Source organism: Chamaea fasciata, unplaced genomic scaffold (assembly GCF_029207755.1).
Source record: "Chamaea fasciata isolate MVZ Bird 193981 ecotype frontalis unplaced genomic scaffold, bChaFas1.0.hap1 SCAF_5, whole genome shotgun sequence".
NCBI classification, from domain to species: domain Eukaryota; kingdom Metazoa; phylum Chordata; class Aves; order Passeriformes; family Sylviidae; genus Chamaea; species Chamaea fasciata.
Window position 1 is genome coordinate 13,645,127 of NW_027094090.1, and position 27,515 is coordinate 13,672,641.

The window sequence follows — 27,515 nt, forward strand, 5'->3', positions numbered from 1 at the left end:
AGGTCTGTGAAGAAGTTGGAAATGTGAAGAGGCTCCAGATATCAGGAGTTTCCTGTACGCTTCCCTCTGCCAGCTTGTTTGAGTGCTGTTTTTCAACAAAATCTGCAAATAGCCATGGTAATTGCTGTTAGCCACCATGAACTTGCAACTAATGCTTGTCTTAGATTTTCTGCTTGCTTTTGTTCAGTCTCATGGACACAAAATTATCTTCTTACCTTAACTTCTCCATCAGAGAAAAAAAAAATTGAAATTTCTATTTTCTTTCTAAGGTTTCTTTGTAGCTCTTCCCCTTTTTATCTCTGTCTTGTTTGTTGCTGCATAGACAACCCAGTCTGCTCTCTTCCACTGGCAAAATTTATCTGAAAGTGCTTGCTAGTTTAGAAAGCTGCTCTACTTTTTTCACATCTCCCTTAAATAAAAAATTATTTTTCTGAAATTGTCTGGAGTTAACACTTCCTTAGTTTCTTCTGAGGATTCCTTTTGTGGACTGTCCCATCAATGTGACAAAACAATCATGGGATAATTTGAAATTATATGCAAATCTCCCATGTTTTGTCACAAAACTTTCTTCTGTGGTGTCACATCAGGAATTTGCCCCTCAACACATCCTTTATCTATGTTATCTGTCCTTATCTTTTTCATGGTGAAATTTCTATGCTGCAAGGGACAAAGCTAATTTTTTTTTAAATTCTGCTTAAATGTATAACTGATTACTAAAAAGAAAAAGTTATTTTATCAGATCAGTCTTTTATCTAAACCTTAGCAAGAAATTGGAAAAGTCAGAAAAATACTTTAGGGTTTTTTAGTTTTTTTAAAATGACATTTCTCACTACAGAATTCTGCTGATATATCTTCAAGCCTTCAATAGAATAATTAATGATGATTTGCTCAGACAGAATTTTTGTCAGCATCTCGTTCCCCCTCCTGCTGGCTCTTTCTGGTATCTTACATTGTGCCAGAGCTTGAATAATGGTTTAATTTAGCTCATAGGAACATATCTTAAGCTATATCTATAATGAAATATTGTAAAGTTAAGGCATTTCAGAGTATTAATACAAAATGGTACTATGCTAAACAAAACTATGTTAAATCACTATTGGCTGGTGAGGAGAACATATTTTAAGTTTTGAAAAAAATTAAATAGAACTCCTCCAGGAGTAGATGGTGGGAGTACTGTTACAATGTTGAAATAATCCTGGAAACTCAAATACTTGATTTCTGTGCTGTATCTGTAAAACTGACTTTGGACTGTTCAACTGGCTTGTTGAAATCAGGATTTGTAATGTATATGGGGCTTAACTTCTCCCTCCAGAAGGAACCACACCAAGAAATAATGTTCTTCCATTTAAATGTGAGCTCAGCGAAATTGTTTCTGATACCGTTTACCTATAGACCGAGTTGGGGTTCTTCAACAGTTATCTTCCAACATTTTCCTTTGGCATGTGAGAGATTTTTAGAGGTACTTGTTTATGTATTTTTAATAAACAAAGCTCTAATGCTAGCATTAATAAGTTCATATTAATCCAAGGACATATTTTGTTCCCTGGGGATTTCTGATAATAAGTGATACTCTGTGTAGCAGAATTATGCAGACAGCATTTTATGTATATAAAGTCCATAATGTGGTCTGCTGCTGTATCTGGAGGAAAACTATCCTTATAAATATGTCCTCAGGCTGATGTCTTAGGAAGTATGCAAGGACAGCCAAATTAAGATAGATATTAGGCTATATCCTGGTTTAGGGCAAATCTGGGAGGAAACTTCCAAAAGGTTCCCTCTAGAAAGCAGATTTAAGTGGCCCTTCCTCAACTCTTTTGGGAAAAGATTTCCTTGGAGAACAGTGAAAAAAATCTATTTATTTAACAAGCAAAGTATTCACAAGCATAAAAAATGAATAATATTAAACAGTTAAACCTCTCACTATTCTGAAGAGATGGCAAATTCAGAAAGTCCTTGTTGTGGGGTGTAGCTCGGCTCATTCAGTCCGTTATCAGTCCCTCCTGCTGGAATACACCAGTGCTAGGCCCTGGTGGGCCCCAGGTGTGAGGTCCCAGTGTTTTTCTGGGTTTTCAGTCCAGAGCGGTCTGATCAGTTCCAAGAAAGAGAAAAGCCACTGTCTGGGGGAATTCTCTGCCTCAGCTAGCTAAAAAAAAACACTGACTAAAAGCAAAGGAGAGCTCCCTCCTGCTGTCCGTGCTGCAGACAACACAGTCCTTGAGAAGCAATGCAGGGGAGCAAGTGCAGTGTCTGCAAATGAACTGCACGCTTCTTCTCTCCCCCTTCAAATTCGGAACCAGTCTTTCAGGTGCAGAACTTAATATCCAGCATAAACAGAACAGACGATTGGGGGTACAAGCATCATAAGTCACCCTAGGACACATTATATCCTTTCTTCAATCACTACTGCAAAACTTGATGTTTATTTCATGTCTGTGAGAGTCCTGTCACCACTGGATAAATGATCACTGTGACTGGAATTTCTGCACACACCGTGATTATGTACAGGGCATGAATTTTCCTCTCTAGTGTTTCTGGTTGTTTTGGTTGTTACTTCTGAGCCTGAACAAATCCCCTGTGCTCCCTTTATCTGGGTGATAATTCCAAGGTATATTGACAGATTGAATGTCAACATTGTTTCTTAATACCGTTGTTTTTCATTTCAGATATGCTGGCAAAAGGGCAGAATTTTAAATGTGTTGCCTTGTGCTTTAGGTACTTGTGGTGGTGTTTAAGCTGGCAGTTTTTGCAACAGGTCCATTGGTGCCGGATGGCCAGGCTGGTGCAGCTGGAGTTTATCAGGTATCTGTCACTTGCCACCTTGCTGCATACAGTTCTTTGCTGTGAAGCTGTAAGGAAAACAGAGTGGAACCTGTAGACTCTTTCTTGCCCCAAGGCTAAACTCCTTTTATCCTTCCTAAAGCTTCCCATTCTACACCATTCTGCCACATCTCAGTTGTGTTCTCATAGCATTCTTTCACCTTGAATACCTGGCCGGGACTCCAGAATAAATCAGTGCATAATTGGTTAAAATCATCCAAGCAGATTTTAATGTGCTCAAGAATTTAATTATCATTGCTAAACCATATCCATCAATAGTCCTGTAAATAGTATTCCAATCACAAGGAATCACGGAGAAGTAGATTATTTTCCATAGAAGTGAATAAATAATTCTGGCCTTCACATGTTTGTCAGTTTTTGTGCTTCTGGGTGTGACTCACACCAAGTCAACTTTTCTTTATACGTTCTTAAGAACTACATCTGGCCACTAGGTCTTAACTTTGGAAACCAATGCCTGTGTTTCTGCTGGCACTTGGATTGGTGGCCTTCCAGACATGCTGTGAGACTTTCTGCCTTGACTTTTGGAAGAGGTGAATTTCATGTTATAGTGATGGCTTAGTATGACGCCATGTAAATTGTTATTTCTTGGTATGCATCGCATGACCACTACTGAGGTGTTTGCATGTTCTTCAAAGGGCAACAGAAGTTCAGTCACTTCATTACTCAGACTATTGTAAAGCTGAGATAGCTTGAAATTGCTGTCACACAGATGGGTGAAATGACACAGGACATGCTGAACATTACTGTTAACAAATATGCCTTACTGGTTCTGAGTTGGCACTGTGGATCCAGCACAGTTTTGGCTGTGTCCTGAGGTGCCCTCTACCAAGAGCCACTCAGGTGGACCTGCTGTCTCTTTTTTCCATGCTGGGGTCTCCTCATGAGCTGCGTGACAAGTAAATGTTGCTCATGAGTATTTGAGTGCATCTGTCTAGCATCAGCTTGGATCAAGAAACACCTTCCTGCACAGGAGCTTGCTGAATCTAATGTGACTTTATAAAGTTCAAGGTGCAAGTCTTGTAATTCTGGATTTTCTTGGTTTTGTACTGTGGTTCAGATATACAGTAGTATGGAGCTGGCTTGAGTTAGTAAAGCTGGTTCTTTATGTCCCAGGTCATATAAAAATGGCAAAATCTCTTCCTGAACTGACACCAAACACTGTGTAATGTTGTTTGTGCAGCACTGTGCCTGAGCCAATAAACTTTGTAATAGTAATCTCTGAGCTAAACTGAGTGTATCCCTGGCACAATTAATGTGCAACTAAAATAAGCCTCTGCAGCTGGTCAAATGATGGCTGTGTGGGATGCAGTGCAGGAAGGGCGCTGACAGGAATATTAGAGTCAATCGCCTGTACTTTGTCCACACACTGACATTCCCAAACATCCAAACAGCTGAGTTTCGCTTCCTTTTGATTCAAACCAACACAAAGTATTTTCTCTACCTCCCAAACCAACTATCCTCCACTTCATTACAGTGACAAGTATCAGCTTAGCCAAATAGAGTTCATCATGATGAATGCCTCTGGCTTTTATAGGAAAAGAATGAAATATTTCCAATACATTTATTTTGGAATTCAGATATCCTTCTAAATTGTTTCTTTAGCAATGTTTGGCCAATACAGAATTTGTGATGTTCTGTCATAGTGTGAAGATTTTACTCTGTTTATCTAGAGTTACGTTTATAATTTAATCAGTGTTTACTGCTCTGGAGTACATTATGAGTCCTCTGGAGCTGAGAGCATTTCTAGCTATGTGTTTGTTTATCATCTGATGTGTGGGCTGATTCCAACCAGAGCCCCTGCACTAACACAGTTACAACAGCAACCACAGTGTCTGCAGGGCATAATTGAGCTTCGTGTGTTGGAGGAATCAGAGAGCTGGAGCTAAACTGATTGACTTTTGTTTTGTATTTCACAACACACAGTGTGTATTCAGACAGAGAGACAGATACACAGTTGTGTGTCCAGGTGAAAATACAAGGTTGACAACACTTCTGCAGTATATGTAAAGTTCAACCAAGCTGCCACAGTTATGTCTGAGGATCAAATGCCACCTGTCCAGTTTAGAAATACAGAAGATGACTTTCTAATTATTCAGGTCTCCATTTTCATTCTAGCAAGCTGAAGGTTCTATTTCCTTCATTTGATTTGTGCCTTCTGTGAAGGGAAAAAAACAACAACCACCCCGCCCCCCCCCCCCCCCCGAACTCCCTAGAAACTCCAATTATCCAGAGTTTGTTTTTTGGTTTTGGGGGGTTTTTTTGGTGTTTTTGTTTGTTTGTTTGTTTGTTTTTGGTTTTGGGGTTTTTTTTGTTTGTTTTTGGGTTTTGTTTTGTTTTGGGGGGGGTTTTGTTTGTTTTTTGGGTTCTGGTTTTTTGGTTTTTGTTTTCTTTTTGAGTAGGCAGCATGGAAAATTATACATATTTACTGGTTGCCCAATTTCTGTAATATTCATGTTGGCTTTGCAGGAGAACACCTGAAGCAAAACAAGATAAATCAAGACATTTGTAAAAAGCAGTAGAGGGACAGACAGTGGGCATTTTGCTACAACCCATCAGTTAGAGGAGATACAGTTTCACAGTTTATGACATCGCCACTGTCCTCACATGAACTTCAGCCTTGAACTGTTTTTTTCCTCTGGGCTTGTGTTAACATGCTTAAAGACTTTCTAGTTCAGTCTGATCCTGTAAAATGCAGTGGTATTCCAGTGAGCTGCTACTGACTTTAGTACACTCAGGATCTTGTGCACTCAGTCTTTAAAGAGAAGGAGAAAAAGAAATTGAATATTTATTTATGCTCACTAAAATAATTGTATGGAGGGCAAGCTCTACTATACAGACAGTGTTCTGGCCAAAATGTATCACAAATATATGCACTGTAAGTTTAAAGAAATGTGATTTTTTCCCCCCAGCATCCTTTCTGAAAAGGAACTGTGAGGTTTATCAGGGAAATACCTTGCTCCTGTTATTCCTGAGGAGAGTGAATATAAATTGATTGGGATTGGACAGAGCCCCGTGGATTGTCCATTCTCATAACAGTGCAGAACAGATTACAGTTTGACTAAGGACAAATCAAGACCATTTCTGTCAACAAGGGTGTTTGTAACATGGCTGGGGCTGTGATGCTGCATAAGGATGCGGTGCTGTTCTGCTAAGTCATCCCAGCTGCAGGTGAGGAATCCCAGCACACAGATGCAGGATCATTTCTGCTCCTTCAGAGCTGGTGCATGCAAATTGCTGCTGGACTGTGTCATTCCTTGCTCCTTCTGTGCAGAGGTTGAAATACAATTGTCTAGGAGAACACCTGTAAAAACAGGGAGATCCTCATGGAAATTTATAGGTTCGTATTTTTTTGCTTCTTAAGGTAAAAAATAAAGGGAAAAGATTTGTCTCTAGAATATTAGCCTAAGCTGATAACAGGCAATAACTGCCTTGGGTGCTTGAATTTAGGAGGTTATTCTGTTGAATTGAACAGAATTAAAATTGGCAACTTTGGTGAGTAATTGCAAAAATGATGAGGTTGTGTCTAAGTAAACTCATTTGCAGAGCTGGAGGTCTTTCTCTTCGAAGTCTCAAACACAAACGACCTCTGAAAAAAGGTTGCTATTTTTTTAAAAGTGATCTTACACAATATTTGCACTGCGCAGGTCACTGTGGTTCCCAAGATCTCTGTGGGCTGATTTACACAAAATGCAGAGTCACTGGAGCAGTGGACACGCTCCTAGAGCACTGCTCTGCAATCCTTACAGTGTAGATAAGACGTAGGTTTCTTCCTGGTCTTGCAGACCCAGTCCACCCTGGATGCTCCCCACAGAGCACAGCCAGAGAGGGCTGGCAGCAGCCTCAGGCTTCGGGGCTGGGCCGTAGGGTGGGAACCCCTGCACCGCCCTTTGCTCTGGGGCTGCCGCTCAAACGCGTGGGCAATTTTCTGCTCCCGCTGGCCACATGGGAAAAGATTGCAGCTGCATTTTGTGAACAGCTTAATCCCATTAGTGTGCAAGGAGCGTGGCCTAGAAATGTGCTCTGGATGTAAGCAAAGGAGTGGGCTGAGGAGAGGCAGGCACTGGAGCAGTTGGGGCGTGGGCACGCACAGAAGCAAACTGAGAGGCATCAAGGGGTCCTTGGGCTAAACAAATAGGCACCCACTATGCTATAGAGTTTTCTATGAATGGTACACTTTGATTTAGGTCTCCTTCTTTCTATTAAATTGTACTTTACTCACATTTGTCCTAATTTTTATTTAGTGCTTTGTGATTAAACATGAAATGGAAACTGCAGATTGGAGCCTGCTGTGGCAGGATGTGACAGGGATGAACTTTATGCCTCAGTTTCAATACAGATCAGATTGATACATAAATTTAAAAAATCCCACATAATCTTAAATTAGGAGGCTAAGGAGAAGAAGAAAGAGCTGCCTGTGCCTTTTAGGGAGAGAGAGGGTAGGCATTGTATGTGACAGCTTGTGCTACATCAGGAATCAATGTGGGGTCCCAGTTTGAGCTGTTTGATTTGGATTGCACCTACCTAACAGATACCTGTAGGGTCTGGCTTTGCCCTTTCACAGTGGTGACATTTGGAGAGTTTGCTGATATGATGAGTTACGATGAACTGAATAACAGCATGGGCCCCTGTACACAGCATTTCCTCTTTTCCCCTGCTGATTTGCTAAGCTCTTTGAATTCAGTTCCTGCCTATAGTCTCATTTCTTCCTCAGTGCTCTCAAGAAATGAACCAAGTAATTGGAACACACGCCTGAAATTCACAGGTGTTTATAGGATGTCCTTTCTCTAGATTATTAGCAAGGATTATTTATAGCAATATTCTTTATATGGGTATTAGCAAGGTATCTTTTGTATTTTCTGTCTCTGTAAATTTGATCCTGAGATCGCAAAGACAGTGGAAACAGAAGTGAGATTTTAGATGGCTAATCTTTAGAGGTATGATTTTTGTATCAAAACAGCACTGAAATTGGGATTAAACGATAGTCATATCTCAGTATTACTTCTTAAACACGAATAGGAGATAATCTTCAAGAAAAAAAAAAGCTGGCATTTATCTTATCAGGTAGCAATTAGTAATCATTCCACAAATATTTAGGGAAATCTGTAGGCCAGTGAACTCACTGAGATGAATAGGTTGTGTCAAATTCTTGGTGTCAGATAAAACATGACCTTTTCCACAGCCCTTGTTAATTTTACTATATTGAACTTTCCTTATGTGTTCATTTTCCATTCACTTTGTCTTTCTGTTTAACAGATCTATTTTACTGCTGCTGGTAGGAGTTTCTTTCTTCTCACTGGGGAATCAGAAGGTGTCTGATTTATTTTCTCTCTACAGGTACCTCCTCCAATGTTTCACATAGTAATGTTTTCTCTCTTTATAAACTGATCATAGTAGTGAAAATTAATGCACATTCCTGTTAAGAGGATTTATTTCTGTGTCTCTTTATTAGCGTTTATGAGTTATACAGTCACCTAACCTATATTGTCACAAAGACCTACTATTTTATTCCAGTTAAAAGATTTAAATTTAGAAGATTTTTGAGATTTAAATAACAACTAAGTGATAAATATTGTGCAATATTTGCCAATCCCAAAGGTCTTTACAGAGAGAATGGAAATGCAACACTGGAAATTTGTGGGGAAAATGTCCAAGTGTGTAGTTGAAGCAACAGTGTTCTATTTGATGCTGAAGTATAAAAGAGCCCAAGCTTTTCCACACAAAGGGAAATATTCAGAGGATAGTGGGGGTCAACTAACTGGCATGGAGCAATGGAGAAGAGTGGGAATGAAATTGAAGACTGAAAATTTCCAGAAGACAACAGTGGGAATGTATATGTAGAAGAAATAGTCAGACATCCTTGTTTATGCAAATGGTGCTGGAGTCATCTTCTGTGCCCTTCCTATGAGTCATGGCTACAGGCAGGTTTTATGGGGTTCCATTAGATCAGGAAGTCCACAGAAGAATTGTGTCCTAATTTATGTGTTGAGTCATGCCGTGGTACAGTGGTGTTCTGGCTGTGTCACCCACTCAGCATCTCTTCTATCAAACCAGCTTCACAAGGGCTGGGGTTATTTAATATGGTGTGCAAGGCACAGTTAGGGCGAGGAGGACAGCTATGAAGTTCCATATATCCACATCACTCTGAGAGCTCCAGATGCAGTCAGGAGGTGGTATGGCTCCAGATTCAGGTCTGGGAATCAGAGGATATCCTTGGATAGAACGGTAGTCTCTAAAAATGTGTTATTTTGAGCTGGTAAGAGAGGAGATGCACCAGGAGGGGAAAAAGATTAGCTGAAGTCTAGGCAGATCCTGAGCTGATGTATTTTTCAATCATAATTCATAGAGCTGTCCAGGTTGGAACAACCCTTGAAGGAGCTCTAACTTGAGATCTAGCCCGCTGCTCAAAGCAGGTCAATGAAGATTTCAGACAGTATTGTTCAGGACTTTGTTGTGTCTTGAAAGTTTCCAAGAACATAGGTTTTCCAGTGTCTCTAGAGAATTTGCTGCTGTGCTTAATTACTCTCCTAGAGATTTCTCCCCCCCCCCCCCCCCCTCCCCCCCCTTATATTCAGCTGCAACCTTCTCTGCAACCTTCTTCAGGCACTGGAAGGCTGCTATTAGGTGCTCCCTAAACCCTTCTTCAGGTACATAGGGCATGTGTGATCTGATCATACTGGATGAGTCTAGATTTGTCAGGAGGCACTACCTCAATCCTCTTCCAAGGAGAAGACAGTTCTCCTTTGCTCCCTCTCTAGGCACAACAGCCCAGGAGACCCTGCTGGTGAAGAATGAGGGGAAGTGTGTTTGAAAAGTCATGGTGGTCAGGCAAACTCCCTGGTGACTGGAAAAAGGGGAACATGGTTCTTGATTTTTAAAATGGGAAGAAAACAAGACTTAGGGAGCTACAGGCTGGTGAGCCCTGTCTTTGTGCTTGGGAAGATCCTGGAGCAGATCCTCATGGAAGCAATGTTCAGGCACATACAAGACAAGGAGGTGATCTGAGACAGCCAGTGTGGCTTCACTACGGGCAAATCATGCCTGACCGATCTGGTGAATCTGGAATCTTTGGAGACAATGGTAGGTTTTAGGGCTCCTCACTCTGTGTCAAAGCTCTAAATAAAGCTGGGTCATCCAAATCTTTCAGCTTGTCTGGAAGCCTGAGCATGCTGTAGCCAAAAAAAAAAAAAGTTGGAAACAAACAAGACAAGATTTTATTTTAGCTTCTCTTTCTGATAAGAAACTTTTTAAAGTCTATATGTATTCATGAGATTTGTTGTTTCTCGCTACTCCCTCTTTCCTACTGGTTAAGTCAGAAAATTGCCCAAACCCTTGCTCAGATGATGCAGCATTTTTGCTCAGATAATGCAGGCTGTTGAGAAGCCAGGGAACAGTGGTTCCTGCCATCACAACCAGAGATTATGGAAGATCCTGAATGTTATGTCAACAGTGAAGCAAGGTGTCTAGAGTGTGGTACATGAATCCCTTGTTCCGCTTTTACTGTGCACAGAGACAATCTCTTAATGCCTCTTACTTATAACACTCCAAGTGAGCTGATTGAAAGATCCATCAGAGGAGCAAATGTAGATTGCAGCTGCAGGTGTCCTCCTTGAAGGGCACTGCAAGCCATGTAAATGTCTTTAAGCAATTTCTGCAGTCACTGTTTCCTCTGATTGTTGACTTCAGGTGAAAGTAATTCAGAACACTTCTGCTTCAGGAGGTGAGCCGGTGATGGTGGGACAAGTCTGTACAAGAAACACATACTGAACCCCCTCTACACAGATATTCCTGGGCACTTTTTGAGTCTGTAAATTTGTCATAAGGAGGCAAGATGTACCAATACTCTTGTGAATATTTCTACAAATACTGCTGTGATTTATTAATGTATAGAAGACTTCTGTAAAATTTCTGGTCTCCAGCTGAGTTATTTAGAAAAACACAGTGAATTCCTGCTTAGATTTCATATGCTTAATTATGAGTGCCTAGGGGAAACCTGGACTTCATTTAGCATTTTCTGAGCAACACCTATCAGTTAATGCAGGAGCAGCACAACTGAAGTGCTTTAATCTTCTACTGCTCCAGTCTGCATGACTGCCTGGCAGTCAGTGGCAATGATATAAGTAAAGATGCCCTAATTTTTGTGCTGGAGTATAAGCTTTTACCCACTTCATACATGCTGATTATTTACAACTGAGCTGTGTGAAGAGAGAAGGTTAAGGAGAGTCAAATTATGTGGGCCTTGTTTTATTCTCTGTTACATTGACAGAAAATTGACATAAACACCGAAATCCATGGTGGTCACTGCAATGTAAAACAGGTGTAATGATTACAGAAACCAGCCAAACAAAAGGCAAATTTAAGCTGAAATTTTCTTTTCTTCTGGTTTAAGTAAAGTAGATAATCAGGTGTGAACTCTGATTCAGCAGAAGCAAGAGACTTCATTAGCACAACTTCAAAATGCCTTTTTTTTTTCTGATCCATGTCCAGGTTACATCATAAGAATTAAATCCTTCAAAGATCAATGAAGACCTGTACCATTAATAAAATTCTTTTAAAATATTGGATAAAATCCAATTTTCAAATAATGAATAAAATTGTGGCATGTTATATTTTTGTGACTGAATATCAAATCAAGCCTGTCATGTTTAATCTGATTAAGCTCACCAGGACTGGGTCTCTCAGTATTAAAAACACTATCAGGAGGAGCAGTATAATCTTATTTTCTATGGACTAGCCAGTGGACAAGATGAAAAGTATATTCTGTTATTCAGTTGACTGTATTTTTACTTTACCAATATCAATCACTCATTATTTATGTCATTATCAGAAGGTCTTGCATTGCAAAATGAAAAGTGTGCACATCACTGTATTGTCATGTACAAATCTGTAAAAGGTCAGAAGATAAGGGACTAAATGGATGTCTCAAATACTGATAGCTGAATAGCTGTGGAGCCAACCAAGGTAAATTACCAAGACTTGTTGGTAATAATAACATGCTGTGAGAAAGAACGGGATGTGACTGGAGAGGGGGGCCATGAGAAGGTAGTGCAGCACTTTTGAGGGACAAATGTCCTCCTTCTGGTTCCTGGAGATAAGCACAACACAGTCCAGTGCAAGCACAGGAATAAGATCAAGAAGTGGGCATGGACTGGTGTGGGGGGAAGAAGGCCACCCAAGACCCCCAAATCCTCTGACCCATTTTCAGAAAGGTCTGAAAGAATGGGCTGTATGTAACAACTAATTTGCCTAGAAAGCAAGTATCTGTCTTCAGGGTGGAGAAAATTATCTATAGAAGGTACCTCCCTCAAACCCAGAGAGTTCTCCCAGAGCCCTGGACACCCCATCAGCTTCATCAACCCTGGAGCCAGTACTAGTGATCTCTTTCTTCCTTTCTTCATTTTCTTTCTCTCTCCTCCTCTTTAATTCATGTCTTTCTTTCTCTCTTCCCTTCCATCTTATGGCTTTATACAAAACCCACTGCTGTGTACTTATGTAAGAGGCCAGGGGCTAACTTAGCAATTTCCATGCAAAATGTGTAATTTACTAATAAAACTTAGTGAGTTTTTGCAGACCTCTTGACTTCTGTTGTTCCTGTCAACCACGAGTGTTTATGGATCTTGGGTGCTCCCTTCCTCTTAAGGGTGGGACATCAAAAAATTATTGGAAGATTTTGCTAAAGCCAACAATGTAGTTAGGTTCTGAAAACATACTTTTCTCTAATGAAGGCTGATTACATAGACTCCTTGGTACATGACCTTTTATGTATTTCACACAAAGTTTTTAAATAGGTTCTTTTTCCTAGAACTGAGATTTTACATTTTAATATCTCCTGTTGTAGCCAGATCAGAAGTCCAAAGAGATTTGAGATGAGAAGAATTTCTACTCTGTAAGGTTTTTTATTGTGTTTTTACTATTTACAAAGCCTTACAGTTTTGTTGGTTTGGTTTTCTGTTGTTTTGTTTTTTTGAAGTAAGAATATCAATCCAGCATTCTGAATAAATTTCCCATCTCTTCATCTTAATTGGAATGAAGGTCTTCAGATTATTTTCCACATGCAGTCAAACACTGCTGTATGGCTTTGAAAAGTCACTTCAATTCAGGCAGAATTTTCAAGTATATGAGAAATTTTGATCATTAAGATGGTAATCAAAAAGAATATGTTTTGCACTTCTGTAACTGCCAACCCTCCTAAGATCATAGAGCTCTTTGAACATTGAGGGAATGAAGCATATAAAATATATTGAGTAGGTAACATTATTTTCATTTAATAAATTGGGAAATCAAGGCATACAAATTGTAACTATTTAAATGTCCTCTGGGGTTTTTTGGTCCAGAGATTTGTTCAAGGCTCTGGATCTCTGGATTTAGAAAAGTTTATATCCTTTAATTTTATTTAGCCCTTGAATCTTCAAGTCCATGTAGTCATCTGGAAGAGTTACCATTTTTTGTGGATCCTTTGTCACTGTGTGTACCTCATTCTGTGATCACTCCACTTTGTGTTTCTCCTTGACCTGTGTCATAGCTCAGACAAGGCCCCCACTCAGCAGTTTGCTGCCAGGGCCCATTGCCATGGGCGCTGCATTTTGCTTCTATTTTCTATGATTCTTTCAGGGGGGTTTTAACATTCTTTTTGCTATCCCTATTCCTGTTCTTTATCCAGTTTAAGTTTAGGGGATTACTTTTTGTCCTTTCTTATTCTCAAAGACAGATGTCCCAGATGTCATCCTCCTACAGATGTCATCCTCTTACAGAAGAAAGATGTGGGATTTAGAATTGACATGGTTTGTGTGAGGCTGTGCTGGAAGAGGGGGGTCAAGTTTTGCTTCCAGGAGTGCAGTAGTGCTCAGAGGGGGTGCTTGTTAGCAGCATGTTTGTTCAAGATTTAGGATACTAAGTCTATGGCTAAGGACTTTTCAAAAATGATCTCACTTAAAATAATCTAGATAAAAGCTTTGATCACAAGTTCATCATGGTGCCACAGGTAGTCTGGTCTTCATGTAAGGCCTGTCATGCTAGAGGGAACCTTGGACTCGGGCTTGGTGTTCCCATCCAAGGTCGAGAACTGTGCTCTAGGTGAAATCCATCCAATGGAATCAGGAAACATATTTCTTCCTGTCACTATCATCCTCAGTCCTCATGCCATAGTCCTTGGCTACTCAGAAGCCTAACACTGGTGACTATTTTGCCTTGTATAGTTGCTTCAACACTAAGAGAAGGGTTGTGTGAATGTAAGCATTTTCCAAAGCTGTCCAGCCACTGTTCCTGCTGTAGACCACTTACAGGCAGTGGAGTGTGCTGGATTTGTTAAAGAGGTGTTTCCCTTGTTTGACATCAGCTGGAGAAGACTCCTGCACAGAAACCAGCTGCATCACGTCCGTCATTCTGGTTAAAACCACGCTGCAGTAATTGTGTTGATTATGTACAATGTGATTGCAGTTCTGCATGGAAAGCTTGCTCTGAACACATCTGCTTTCATTTCCTGCCACTGGTGTGCTTGGCATCATGTTGTTACTGTCTTTGCCACTGCATTTATTCTCTGTACGTGGGAAGAAACAGTACAGCACTGTCTTCTCCATGCCCCCCTTTTTCCTTTTCCAGAACTTTCTGGGATAGAGTGTCCCTTCTCTGTCTTCCACTAACCTTGCCAGGCCACACTGGCATTCTCAAGAGTTCAAGCAGTCCTCAGCAGAACGTTTCTAATGTTATATGGAAAGAAGGGAGAAAAGCTGGAAGAAATCGGTAAAACAAAGCAAGGCAGGAGCCTCTTAATTCTTCACACAAATGAGTTATAGCATGCACAGACAATTGTATGTCAGCATGAGATCAGTGTATGCTGCAGATAACTTCCACTAAAAGCCATTAAAACTTAGTCTTCCTGTCCCTACCTAAACACAGGATCCGTGCTGTGTCACCAGGCCCACTGGGAATGGGGCACAGAGACAAACTGCAACTGCAATGAGAACTCCACTAGATTTTTATAATTATAGAATCATTCAGGTTAGAAGGGACCTCAGGAAGTCTCAGAGTTGTCTATGGGATCAGATTCAGTCCCTCAGGCTTGTATCCAATTGGGTCTTGAAATCCTCGGAGGATGGAGGCTCCACAACTTCTCTGGACAATCTGTTCTAATTCTTGATTGTTGGGAATTTCTTCATGGTGAAGAAAATTTTAACAGTGTCCAGACTGGTACACCTTTTTTAATTTCAATTTGTGCCCATTATCTTTTGCTCTTCCGCCATGAATCATTTAGACCCTTCTCCAGGGCACAGAATCTCAGCCTCTCTAAATGGACCACGTGCAGCAGCTCCTTGATCATGTTGAACCTGCTCCTCAGTAGATGATAAGTAAATATGCACTAGACCTTTTACAGCACCTGCCTTGTAACAGGAGTACAATCAATCTGGACTCCTCATACTCCTCAGGTACTAAACAGAGACGTTTTTACATAAGGTTGAACACTCAATCTCTTAAAAATTTGTGGGGGATGATGGAGATAAAGGCTCCATCTGCACTACTGTTAGATGTTCTTTTATAGCAGGATATTTCTTGATGCAGCCATGAAAATGCTTTGTTTCCTCTGTGAATGCAGAAGCTCAGATCCCTTGAAGCTGTGGTATGACAGCCTTGTCAGCTAGCAGTCCACAGCTCACAGCTTCTTAACTCATTCCAGAAAAATGCAGTCTCAGACTAATAAATCAGACAGCTACAGTCCTTCACAAGTTGCAATAACATATTGCCCTTTGCTGCTTCCAAGGCTTTCCAGAGGAATATGGTAACTCACATGGACTTCAGCTTAGTCTGTAGGCATACCCTGAAATTAAACAACCCTTCAGTTTCCAGGTTTTACATAAATAATGATGTGCCATGAAAATGTGATTGGGGACTTTAAAGCCAAAAGAAAGTTTAAGGAAAATAAGAAAAGGAAGGGAGTTCTACAGGGAATGAAGAAGACAGTCTGTAATTAAAATTATCATGTGCTTTTTTATCTATCAACATTTGCACAGGAATTCTGAATCAGATTAGATTTTATGCAACTACTCCCAAAATAGTTGGATATATTCCAGGTATTTATTATGTGCCGAAACACCTGGCAGCCAAGAATGTGTTGTCAGAGATCACCTTCATAGGTCCTGAAGGAATCTCCATTACCCTGGCCTTGGGACAAGTTGTGCAGCAAAACTTAGTTGTTAAATGTCTGAATGCTGCTTTCATCTGGTGTCTGAGAAGGACATCATTAAAAGTTGAGCTTGTTTAAAGGAATTTGAGAAAACACACATTCATCATTTGGCAGACTGTACCTCAATTTAATGTATCTGACAGACAAAAGGTACACATGATATGACAGTAATTACCCTGGGGTAAACATCAGTAATCTGTGAGTCCCTCTGAAAATGCTTTGTGGTGTGATTGTAAAAGTTTGTATCTATCTGCAGTAGTGTGATCCATATACTGTATACATGTGAAATTTATTTTAAAATGTAGATTTTTTTTAAAAAATAAACATGTATTGATACACCTATCTGTACCTGAAACAAATTACATATAGGAATTTGGTGGAGTTGCTATTGCCATAACAGTAAAAATGAGTACAGTATGTGGCAGGTTAACTGACCTCTGTATTTTATTTCTGCCTGATAAGGGGGCACAACTTGTGCTAATGATGACGTTTTCACAGTCTGCAGCATCTAATATTACAGTAGAATGTATCTATGACTCAAACCCTCTGAAACACTACATAATTTAGGTTTTATGTGAAATGTTTGCCAATCTTTCACTTTCACATTGATATTTATTCTTTTATCCAGAGATGTATCACTCAGACATCCTGTGTATGTGTGATTAAGGGGATCTTTGGCCATCACATCTGCTGACAGCAAAACTGACTTCCTTAGCAATTGTGTAATAGTACAATTTTATTTCCACTTTTGATTTACTCAAAGTAGGATTAGGGATCAGCATTAAAACTAACTGCCTGGCTACTGCAAACAGCATTCTCTGAGAAGCTTCCATGGTTTTCTTCATTAAAAAGTGTATTCTGAAAAAAATGTTTAGATTCACAGTGCAGTTATTCTGGACAGCAATATCTGAGAGTATTTGAGGGCTTTATAACTGTCACCAGAGCTGACATAATTCTTTACAAATTTAGATAAGTACAAAAAAAGCTTTCAGAAATTATTTAGATCAATGAAGTGATTTAATTGCAGCAATCATTGTACCTTCATATACAGCAGCGTTGGTGTGAAAAACATTCAGGTGTGAGAACTCCCAAGTCAGCCAGCAGAAGGAAGAAGGATGGAATCCACTCAAATGTCCCAGCTTTGCAGGCTGCCCACTCACTTAAACCTCTCTTAATCCTTTCCCCAGATGGACACAGCTGGATCAGGCCTTGGCAGCCCTTACATGATACAAGGAGACTGTTTTCCCAGCTCAGAATATAACTACACAGAGGAGTTGCTTGAGACACTTTATGTAAGCTTTGGTGGTCCCAGATTTCTGTTTAGGGAGGGTGGTGGCTACATCAGTGTCACTATGGGCTTTGATATCCATTCTGCAATTTGGGCAGATACCCTGTTACACACACGTATGCATAGCACCACCAGGACTGAAACTCATGCTAAAGTAAGAGTGCTCCTCAACAGGCATCAGGCTGGCAGGTTTCCTCCCTTGCAATGCTCTCTGAGAGACGGACAGACACACAGCCTCTTTTCAGATCCCCTTCATTTGTCAGCATAAACAGGAAACTAATCTCTGATAATATTTGGCTCTATGTCTAAGATGGTTACTACAGTTTCTAATTGAAGTGAGCCCGCTGCTGATAGGCAGCTAACCCTCATGTCCATGCTTTTGGGCATACACTGAGCTGCTGAGCTGTGCATCGTTCAGATGAAGTGCCATAGAAGTATTTAAGTAAGCTTTTCTCATGCAGGCCAATGTTGCAGAGACACTCAATGAGAGAATGTTTAAAGTAAAACCTGCTGCTCTGTGCCAACAGGAGTCCCCACTGAAGTGGCTGTACCAGTGCTTTGCTGCAAGCCATGGCACTCTCCTGCGTGCCCATCCATCCTTGTCACCGTATTGCTGCACATGGCAGGTGCCACCAGGCTTCACGTGTCACTGGTTTGCAGTGTTGGCCTCTCTGGGGTAAGCCCATGCCTTTCTGCCTGCCAAAAATGATTCCAGCCTGCCCTGAAGTACGTGGAAACCACGTGGTGAAGAAACACATCCATGAGTAAGCTGTGCCAGAGTGGGGACACAGGGGAGGAGAGCAATGAAGTGTGCAACATGGTGTGCAGTGTGGTGGAAACCATTGCTCAGAGTCTCAGGAATCACCAAAAGCAGTGCAGCAGAGGCAGCTACGTGGGCAGCAAAGAGCCATCACATGCTCTGCTTCCACTTTCTCACACCACCCATCCCATTGCCAGCGAGTTTTGATGGAACAATTGTGACTGCAATAAAAATAAAGGAAGTTGAGAAGGAGGGAGGATGGAGTTTCATGTTATGTGTCTAGCTGTTTGTGTTCCTTTTTCTCTTGATATCCAAATCAGGGATCAGAAGCTTGCTTGGCCTGGCAATAAATTAAGTGAAATTTCCCAAATCTGGAGTGTTTTGTCTGTGACAATTAAATACAAAACTGGTTTAAATACCTTAACTGTGTACAAAACACTGTCCTGCATGAGTATTTTTTTGCATCTGCAGGAACAGTTTGTACTGACTACTTTCAAATGTCATATCTGTGTACAACTCAATCCCTTCCGCAGATGCCAAAGCAGCAGAATCGCGGGAGAACGCCAGGGACAGTCCACCCACGATGTTAATCATCACATACACATTTAGATATACAGAGGAAATGAGCTACAGCAGGACCTACCTGGGGGAATATGTAGAACTGTCAAAAATTCCCATCTGGAGAAATCCTGTGTGTCAATTACCTAATTATGGATGTGTTGAGGAGTTCAGACCTGCTTTCAAGGCAATCTGTTGTCTCAAACCAGCTTTACTATCTCATCTGTGCTGATGACAAGCTGGGATGTTCCTGGACCACCCAGGGAATTCATGAATTCAGTGCACAGGGTGGGCACAGGGGCACAGCCCTGATACCCACCTTCACCGCTCTTGTAACTATGGGATAGACTTGAGTTTCATGCTTAGAACTTAGTCTGATAGCTCCTGCCACTTCAAGATACTGTCCTGATTGTAGAATTTCGAAATCTCTCTTCTTGGATTACAAACTGAAAATTTATTAATAACTGAAAGAATTTATTCAAATTGAACACACTTTTAATTCATTCTGGATCATACAACTTCCCCTGAAAAAATTGTAATGTTGTCCTAATAATAAATCAGTATTTGCTGTTAAGCTTTTATTTATGCAAACCTATGACTCAGTTCTATTATTTTAAGGGAATCACTAGCCTCTGCCACATTTGTAGCAAGACAGCCTTGTAATGAGTTGTAATTAGGTGTAAATTATTATGGCAACCATTACATTAACTTTAGGCTTTTCTTCATCTAAGTATTAGTAGATTTCACTGTTTTCATGCTTTTATGCACTGGAGCAAAACAGGTATATTTGTCAATCAGCCAAGGCTAAAAGGGAAAGCAAGGCAGCCTTACAAAGCCTCTGGAGATCACAATCTGTTGATTTATTTTGCAAAGGTAAGTGGGTATTGCCTCTTGGCACTGTTTCTTCTTCTCTCCATGTTCCTAGGGACACTTTGTCTTTCCAAATTGCCCCATCCTCAAGGATTGTGCAGGGCTGCCCCAGACCGACTACATGGGATGCTCAGCTGCTGAGATCCTCCAAGCTCTGCTAGACCACAGTGTTCAGAATCAGTAGTTTCAATATAGACTTTGAGAAAGACAGTGGATTTGCCAATAACTGCTTCAGGGAAATGTTTCCGTTACCAACACTACCTTGTGCAATCTCCCTTTCCCTCAATAAGGAAGAAAACACTCCCCAGGGGATGTGTCTTCATGACAGCGTCCACAGCAAGTTTAGCCTGTGTTTTACCAAATAAACAGCTCTCAAATTGATGCAGGAGGGCTGAATTGGATGATAATGTGACAGGGCATGTTTTGATACAGAAAGGAGAAGCACAGCCACTCCCAGTAACCCCAACAGTAAAGCTGCAGCAGCTCAGAGGTGCCTTGAAGGGATGTCCTGCTAGCCAGTGGGTTAGCAGCTGTTGCAATACCTTATCTAGTCTCCTCAAGCTTGGGAGGGAGAAAGAGGAAACCATATTGCTGAGAAAAGGGTTTTGGAACAGTAAGAGAAGTATTTGGTAATAGCCTGAGGTTGGGGCATCTGGGGTTTTCACTTCAGGTTTGGGTTTCTAGGAACAAAAAAACGTAACTCCCTCTGAGTGTAAGTGAATAGTGCCCAGCTGAGTGTGGCTTCACTCCCAACTGAACTCCAGTGAAATACCAATGGATAAATTATATCCATTTCCAGTTTAATAGCTGTCTGTGAGAAAGGAGTGCAGCACTGTTTAGCTTTGACCAGCAATAACCCTGAGCAAATCAGTACCATCTGCTCTTAGCTCAGAGTTTTCCTGATCAGCATAAAATAAAATAAATGCAAAAGTTTCAGAAAATAACAGCAACCCTCAGAATTGTCAGGCTAGCACCATATATCAGTCTTCCCTTCCAGCAATGCCCCCAGAGTTGTGCCCACCATTACTCAGGAATGACAAGGTCTGGATCTCAGGCCTGAAATGTTCTCATCCACAGCTTTGGTGTTCCAGAAAAAAACACAACAGGAATTTTGTCATGCTATTAAATTATGTTCAGCCTCGCTAACCTCTGGTGACAAATGGCTCCATCTGAACATAATGCTGCCAGCCTCTTTGCATTTATATGAAAAATAGTTATAACTTGTCTTAAGGACCTGTCAGGGAAAGAGCCACAGCATTTTTATACAGGATAACTCCCTGAGGTAGTGGGATGAAATGGAACCACCTCAAAGCTTACAGCAGGAGAAAGCATTAGAGACAATCCAGTTGGAGATGGGTCCCAGATGGGCCCAGGGACCCACAGCAACCAAAGAGACTTTGTTTCTGTCACACAGCCATGCCTGCTGAGGGGTGACAAGCCTGTGGAACCAAATCAGGAGCAAGAACAATGAAATGGCATGGAAGAAAACAATTTCTTGTTTTTCAAATGTAACACCCTCTCCCTTCTTCCTGCTTACTAGTAAACAGCAGCTGGAGCCAGCCCATCCTGCAGGGACACAGAAACTGTGGTGTCAGGGTTGTGTTGAGACATGGGCTTGTGGTCAGTAGGAATGGGCAGCGTGAGCTCACCATGGGCTGACCTGCCCTGACGGGAGGCAGGATCATGGAAGCAGCTGGGCACCACATGAATTCAATGGTATTTTGTGGCTGGTGGTTAGACTGACCATGAGCAGTACTGTGTCCTCTCCTGGAGCCCTGGGAAATCACAGTGAGGGTTAAGAGTCCATAAGGGTTACACACAAATTTCCGAGCCTTGAGTCCCAAAGATAGGAATAAATGAAATACTGTTTTAATTCATTAAATTAGAGACACATCATACTTTTCCTTTACAACAACTCATTGTTTCTCACTACCCTGTTGAGGTTTGTGCTCCACTTGCTCACTTAGGTAGTTCGAACAAAAAATGGGGGATCTCTTCTTAAGACATGCTCTTGTCCAAAAGCAAGCTCCAGGCTTGTTCCCTAACTTTCCCAAAATCTGTCTGCAGGCTGTCTGGCTTTCTGCCACCAGCTGTGAAACAGAGGGATGTGAGCTGCCATCTCCACATGTGCTTCTGGCTGGCCAGAGCCTGTCCTGGCTGCGTGGGCCATGTGCCCAGAGCTCCCAGCCAGCGCAGGCTTTCCTGGTCATTGTAATTCCTGGTATCCTTCACCAAGCCAAGATGAAATGGTGAGGATGATGCGTGTTCCAACTGGGAATGGAGGAGGAATCTGGAGAGTAAAAGTATGTTCTCTAATGTGCAACCTTGCTCAGACACAGTGAGCTATGTTCAGAGAGGGTAAGACGTACTTGTTATTGCAGAACAAATACAATGCAAAGAGGGATTTTCCTACCTGTAGTCCAATTTCAGATTTTTCTCCTGAACTGTAGACAGACAACTTCTAAGTGAGAATAAATATTTGTCTCCATGTGATACAGGAAAAAATGTTGATTAATCTTAAAATAATCCCAGTTCCTTGTCAGGGATCAGTTTCAAGCACAGGCACTGGGTTTAACTGCATGGAGTTTCTGAGTGCCTCCTGATATTCAGTAAATCCCCCCATACCAAGCTCAGAACATCAGCAGGGATCCAGTTGGCTTTTACTTCTTGTCCCAAGCGATGGCCTTAAAAGTACACCTTCTCAAAGACAAACTTCTCATTCAGCGTTCTACTGTTTCAGTGATCTAAAGTTCAAAGTTAGATATAATCATGACATGTCTGACAGTCAGAACCTGTTACGATCTGCCAGAATCTGCCAGTTGGATCTAGGATTGTGTGATAGATAGGGAAAGGTGCAGAGGCAGAGATGGCAGAAGAAAGAGCAGCAGCAGTTGTTTGACAGATGATGTGAGGAAAATCAATGCCTTGCAAATATGCAGGATTCACTTCTATGGGGATGAAAGTGCCTATCCCAAAGCAATGAAATCCTGAATGTAAAACCTGAGTATGGAACATTACTGGTTGAGTTTTTGGGAGAGCATTTAGACTACCTTGACTCAATCCTGCAACAAAGTCACAAAAAATCATACCATATCCACTGCCTTTTACTGAAGATACTGTTGTGTGTTTCTTGTTTCTGAGAGTTTGCTGACAATACTTAACACTTACCTGATGCTGAGGCTGCATGTATGCTAGAAAACAAACCCCTGTTCTCTGGCCTGGAGCCCTCCTGGCACGGTTCAGCTTGTCCACACAGTGAAACTCTCCACTTGCCAAATCAGAGGCTGCATCCAAACAACCTGCAAGGACCCAGATACTGCCAGCCCATGCTTTGGCTGGGCACAGTAGAGGATGCCCAGGCCTTGCCTATGCCAGGGATCCTCCTGATGATTTAGTTGCTGATCATGAGCTGGTACTCGGGCCTCAGTTCTGGCTCTGTTTTGCTCTGGGTTTTTAGTCTAAAACCCCAGGTGTTGCATGGAGAGGCTGCTCTGGTTTGAAAGGAGGTGGTATGAGCAGTGGGGTGCTGTGGAGTGGGCTGCCCCTCCGTGCTCAGCTGTGCCAGCTGCAGCATGGCACCTGCTGCCCAGCTGGCCTGAAAGCTGGCTTTGGAGCATCATCACTGCCCCCAAACCACAGCAGGGATGGCAGAGGTTTCCTGGCATGTAAATGTGCGCACAGGGAAAATGATTTATATTAGGAATGGTTTTCCAGGGAGAGAGAGGAGGGATGTGCAGGAGTTGAGAGCTTTCACAATAAAGGCAGAATTGTCCTGACCAGGACTTTTGGATTTTTACAGGAATATAGGGAATCATAAGAGAACGTGGGCATGATGGTGGCAGCATCACAGTTCAAGTGATTGCACAGACATGCTCCTTCAGCTGGGGCAGAGCAGGCACCAAGGGAGCAGCCAATGATTCCAGTGGTTGGGAGGGAGGAAGGAGGAGAAATCTGTGCAAAGGGACCAGATTGTGCAAGCTATTGAAGCTGTCTGTAAAGGAGTCTGGAGCAGGACAGGTTGTTATAAGGCAGTGTCAGGTTTCAGGAAAGGCAAAAGAGAAGAGCAGATCAAAGGTAATTACTAATTCATTCCCCAGAAAACTAGATGATACTTCCGCTCCTTATCTCTGAGTCAAGCCCTACTTCTCCCCTCCCTGTCCTGCCCCACTGCTGTCTCCCATTTTTGACTCCTCCTCATCTTCCTCCTCTCCTCATCCAGTCCCTATGTGCTGCCTCTGTATCTGTTGAGCATTTACTGAGTGTGCCAGGCAGTGGCATTCTGGGAATACCTTGACAAGAGAGGGGTCTGTAGTCCTAACTAGAACCTACCCAAGCCTTATTTCACAGCTGGGCCAATCGTGGTCAGTGTGTGTGCCATGGCATGACAACTGTCATGCCCTGGAATGAGGATACACAAAACTGGAAGGTCACAGTGCCTCTGCAATGGCCCCCAGCTGGGATTTCCCGGAGTGCCTTCAAGTGTCTGACAACTTACGCTGAGCATGAAAAGGAGCGGGCAGGAGTCAGCTGCAAGGTCTCGACTCTTGGGATGCCCTGTGGTGTCATTTATGAGAGAAGTGGTGGAAATTCATTGTGTAACCATGTGCTGCAGACCTTCAATGGATTTGAAAAAGCAGATTTTTTTGAAATAACGTAACCTAAAGAGCAGTGTCAAAACAAATGGGAAGTGTTGAGCATTTTGCAAAGCACTTCCATCGGTGTCAGTCACCCTTGCTGAGTTCCTTTAGCAGCTGCAGGCACCGAGTCCTTGCTCTCCCAGCTTCTCAGAGAGATCTTACTGATTTTAGAGGGACATGGACAGAAGCCAGCCAAGAGGGTCTTTTTGAATCATTTTGCAAACCCAGCTACAAAATTAGTGGTAACCACCTTTTAGAATGTGCAGGAGCTGTGATTAACAGCCAGGCAGAGGCTCAGATGAGGGAAGGAAAGCCTTGGGGCCAAGGGGGGGCTATGAATTACCATACTTCCCAAATTACATCAAATTTTGTTTTATCACAGCAAGATTGTGAATTGACATGCTCTCCCCCCCAGCAGAGAGACGTCTCAAAGGCACGCAAAGGGTTCGTGGCAGAAAGTGTTTCTGCTTGGCCATCTGGGCTCCAGTGCCTGAGAGGGGATTTGGCTAACCCTGAGCATGATGCCATCTGCCAGAGCCATCCATTTCTCCTTTGCTAGCTGTGTAATACTCCTTTTATGTACCCACAGCAAATGGCAGACCACCTGTGTGTTTTATCTTTTAATAAGAACCCCCAACTTGTCTGGCTCTGAAATGCAGAATTAGTTGAGAAAAGTTTTCTTCTGGATACAGTGTTATTTTTTTAATGACCAAAGCTGAAGTCACACACAGACCCACACCTGTATTTAAATTATGCTGAAGGCATGGATAGCTCATGCAAGAGCACATGTGATTGACTGTGTATTTTTTTATAAGCTCAATGTTTGTTCTATTGCAGTGCCAGGATGCAATTGTGCTAGGTGCTGTATGGATGTGATGAGGGAAAGTTGTTTTACATTGAAATACAGTTGAAATCCAAGGACTGTGGGTAGCTAGGAGTGCCAGTGATTATTTCCACTCGGTTCAAATGATTCTGCCTCCCTTTCAGGAGTATCTCTCTTTATATTGCAGTGCCAATCTCATCTCAGATTTTCCAGGCTCCAGCGGGAAGTGTGTTATTTGTCATGCTGAAGGGAACATGAACTGCATTTCAGCCAAAAGAGCTGTTTGAAGGAAATGACACCACCACTACATTCTTTGCTGCAGAACAACCAAACTCACATTGCTACTTGAAATTAAGAGTGAAGAATCTCAAATCACCCAAATTCCTAGCATGGGACAAAGAGCCAAGTCCTGGTTTCTTGCACACATTTTGCTTCGATCTATGAATGAGGACAGTTTTTTGGAGGGTTTCCTTTAGAACTAGATGGAGTTCTGTTTGAAAAAACTTATCAGCACTTTCAGACGTAAATCTTACATTCATCACAGCTATTTACTGATTCACTTGCTGTGATTGATGGGATAGCAAATGATGAATGTTTAATGGAGAACACTCCACAACTGGTCAAGGTGACTGCAAAATATTTAATGTTTCAGAGCAATCAAAATGTTTTGGAACATCCCTTCCTTTGCCCTTGTATTTGTTTTTCCTCCCATCCCTTGTGGTATAATTCATGGGAGTCTCTGTCTGGGCCTTGACCATGGCTTTGGCAGCTCTGATTGTGGTACAGCTTCTCCAGTTATGGGTTTGAATGCTATTAGAATAAATATAAATTTGGGATTTTTTTCAAGGGAAGGAGGGAAACTAATGATAGCTGCGATTATAACTCAGTGTTCCTAGTAACTGGTGCAAGACAGTTTTGTTGTATGTCTCTAAATAGTAGTAACTGTACCTGTACCTATGGACTGTTTGTGTTTATTAAAATGACTATATCAGAAGAGCAGCTTAAGCAAACTTCAGCCATGTCAGCAGAACCATCAGGGTCATGATGAGGCTGTGTTTGGGGGAATACTTCAACCATTTGGAGAAGTCTGCTAAGGAAGTTCCACAGCTCTGGAATTGTTTGCCAGCTGCTCATCTGCCTACTCATGTCATTTGACTTTCTCTCCACAGTCCATTCCTCCATACCACCACTTTGTGTCCCTGCCTGCCCAGTGCTTTCCATAAAGAAAGAGGTCAGACAACTTCATGGTGAGGGAAGACTCTGTGCCTGCAAGGCAATGGCACCACTGAGCAAACCCCAGTGAGTAGTTAGGATGTTGTGCAGTCAGAGAGCTGAACTGCCTCTGCCTGCTGAGGAGGTGTTAGGATGTGACATAATTCCCCTCACCTTGCTGCTTTCTTATTCAGCTGTGTTTTGAATCCTGTGGCTTAGACCAGAGACCGTATTTTCTACAGCAGTTGACTTAGTGAGTAACAAGAAGGTTGGCAAGCTACCAGGGGAAGTTGAACAAAAAGGTGATTTTTATTCTCCAAAGGCTGCTGAGCTCACTGCTGATAAGGTGCCAAGCACTTCCTAGCTCATAGATCTGAACTCCAAATTCACAGGCCTCCTGAGGAATTTAGGAGCCACTGTTAAGCCTATTAAATCCCACTGATGTTTCTAACAACAGATTAGATTTTATCACTAATAAAAGAAAACTCACTGTTCCTCTGGATTTAGTCCATCTTATCTCAGCAGCTGAAAGAGAGCTTGGCTAAAAGGATAAAGACTTTTTTTTTCATTCTATCAATGTACTAAGCTATTCTCCTTGCTTCAGCTCAAAATCAGAGAATACTCTGAGATACTCTGAGTGCTTATTCTGGTGATTCAGAGAGTTACTGCTCTGGCACTGTGGAACTCCTGTCCCACAGAAATTTGAGTGGAAGGAGGCTGTGGCATAACCCACAGTCTCATCCAGTACCATCCTCTGTTGGGGACTGTTCTGTCTGCAGACCATGTTTGCAAAGGTCCAGAGTTATTTCTGACTCTGTGTGGCCTCACTGTAATAAACTTCTGTAATGTGATCACATCTGATTGATGTTTTCAGATTGCCTGCCTCATTCTTGGAAGAAAGTTTGGCACACTGGTATAGGGGTACCTGAAACTGTCTGAAGTTTTGTCACATGTACAGGATGAGGGATGGTCCCACTGGAAACCAAGTCTGCTCCTTGGTAGATTGAAGATGGAGGAGCTGGATTGTTTCACCACTCTGCATTTGGCTTCCTGGTCATGACCTTCCTTTACAAGGTCAGTGGACAATAGTAGCAACTTCCTGGACCTCCACATATGTTGTGGAAAAGTATTGAACCAACAATGAAGAGCAATGTGGGATAAGAGTCTGAGAGGAAAAGAACCTGTTATGGGTTGTTAAAGTGCAGCAAATAGAACCTCAAGCAGCTGAGGAGTTTCAACAACAATAGAAACCCTACCTCGAGGTCAGTTTGAGTCAGAAAAAGTGTGTTTTCTGGCAAGATGGGATGCAGGATAAAAAAGAGTGTAATGTTGCTGTTATAAAATAATTGTTGAAA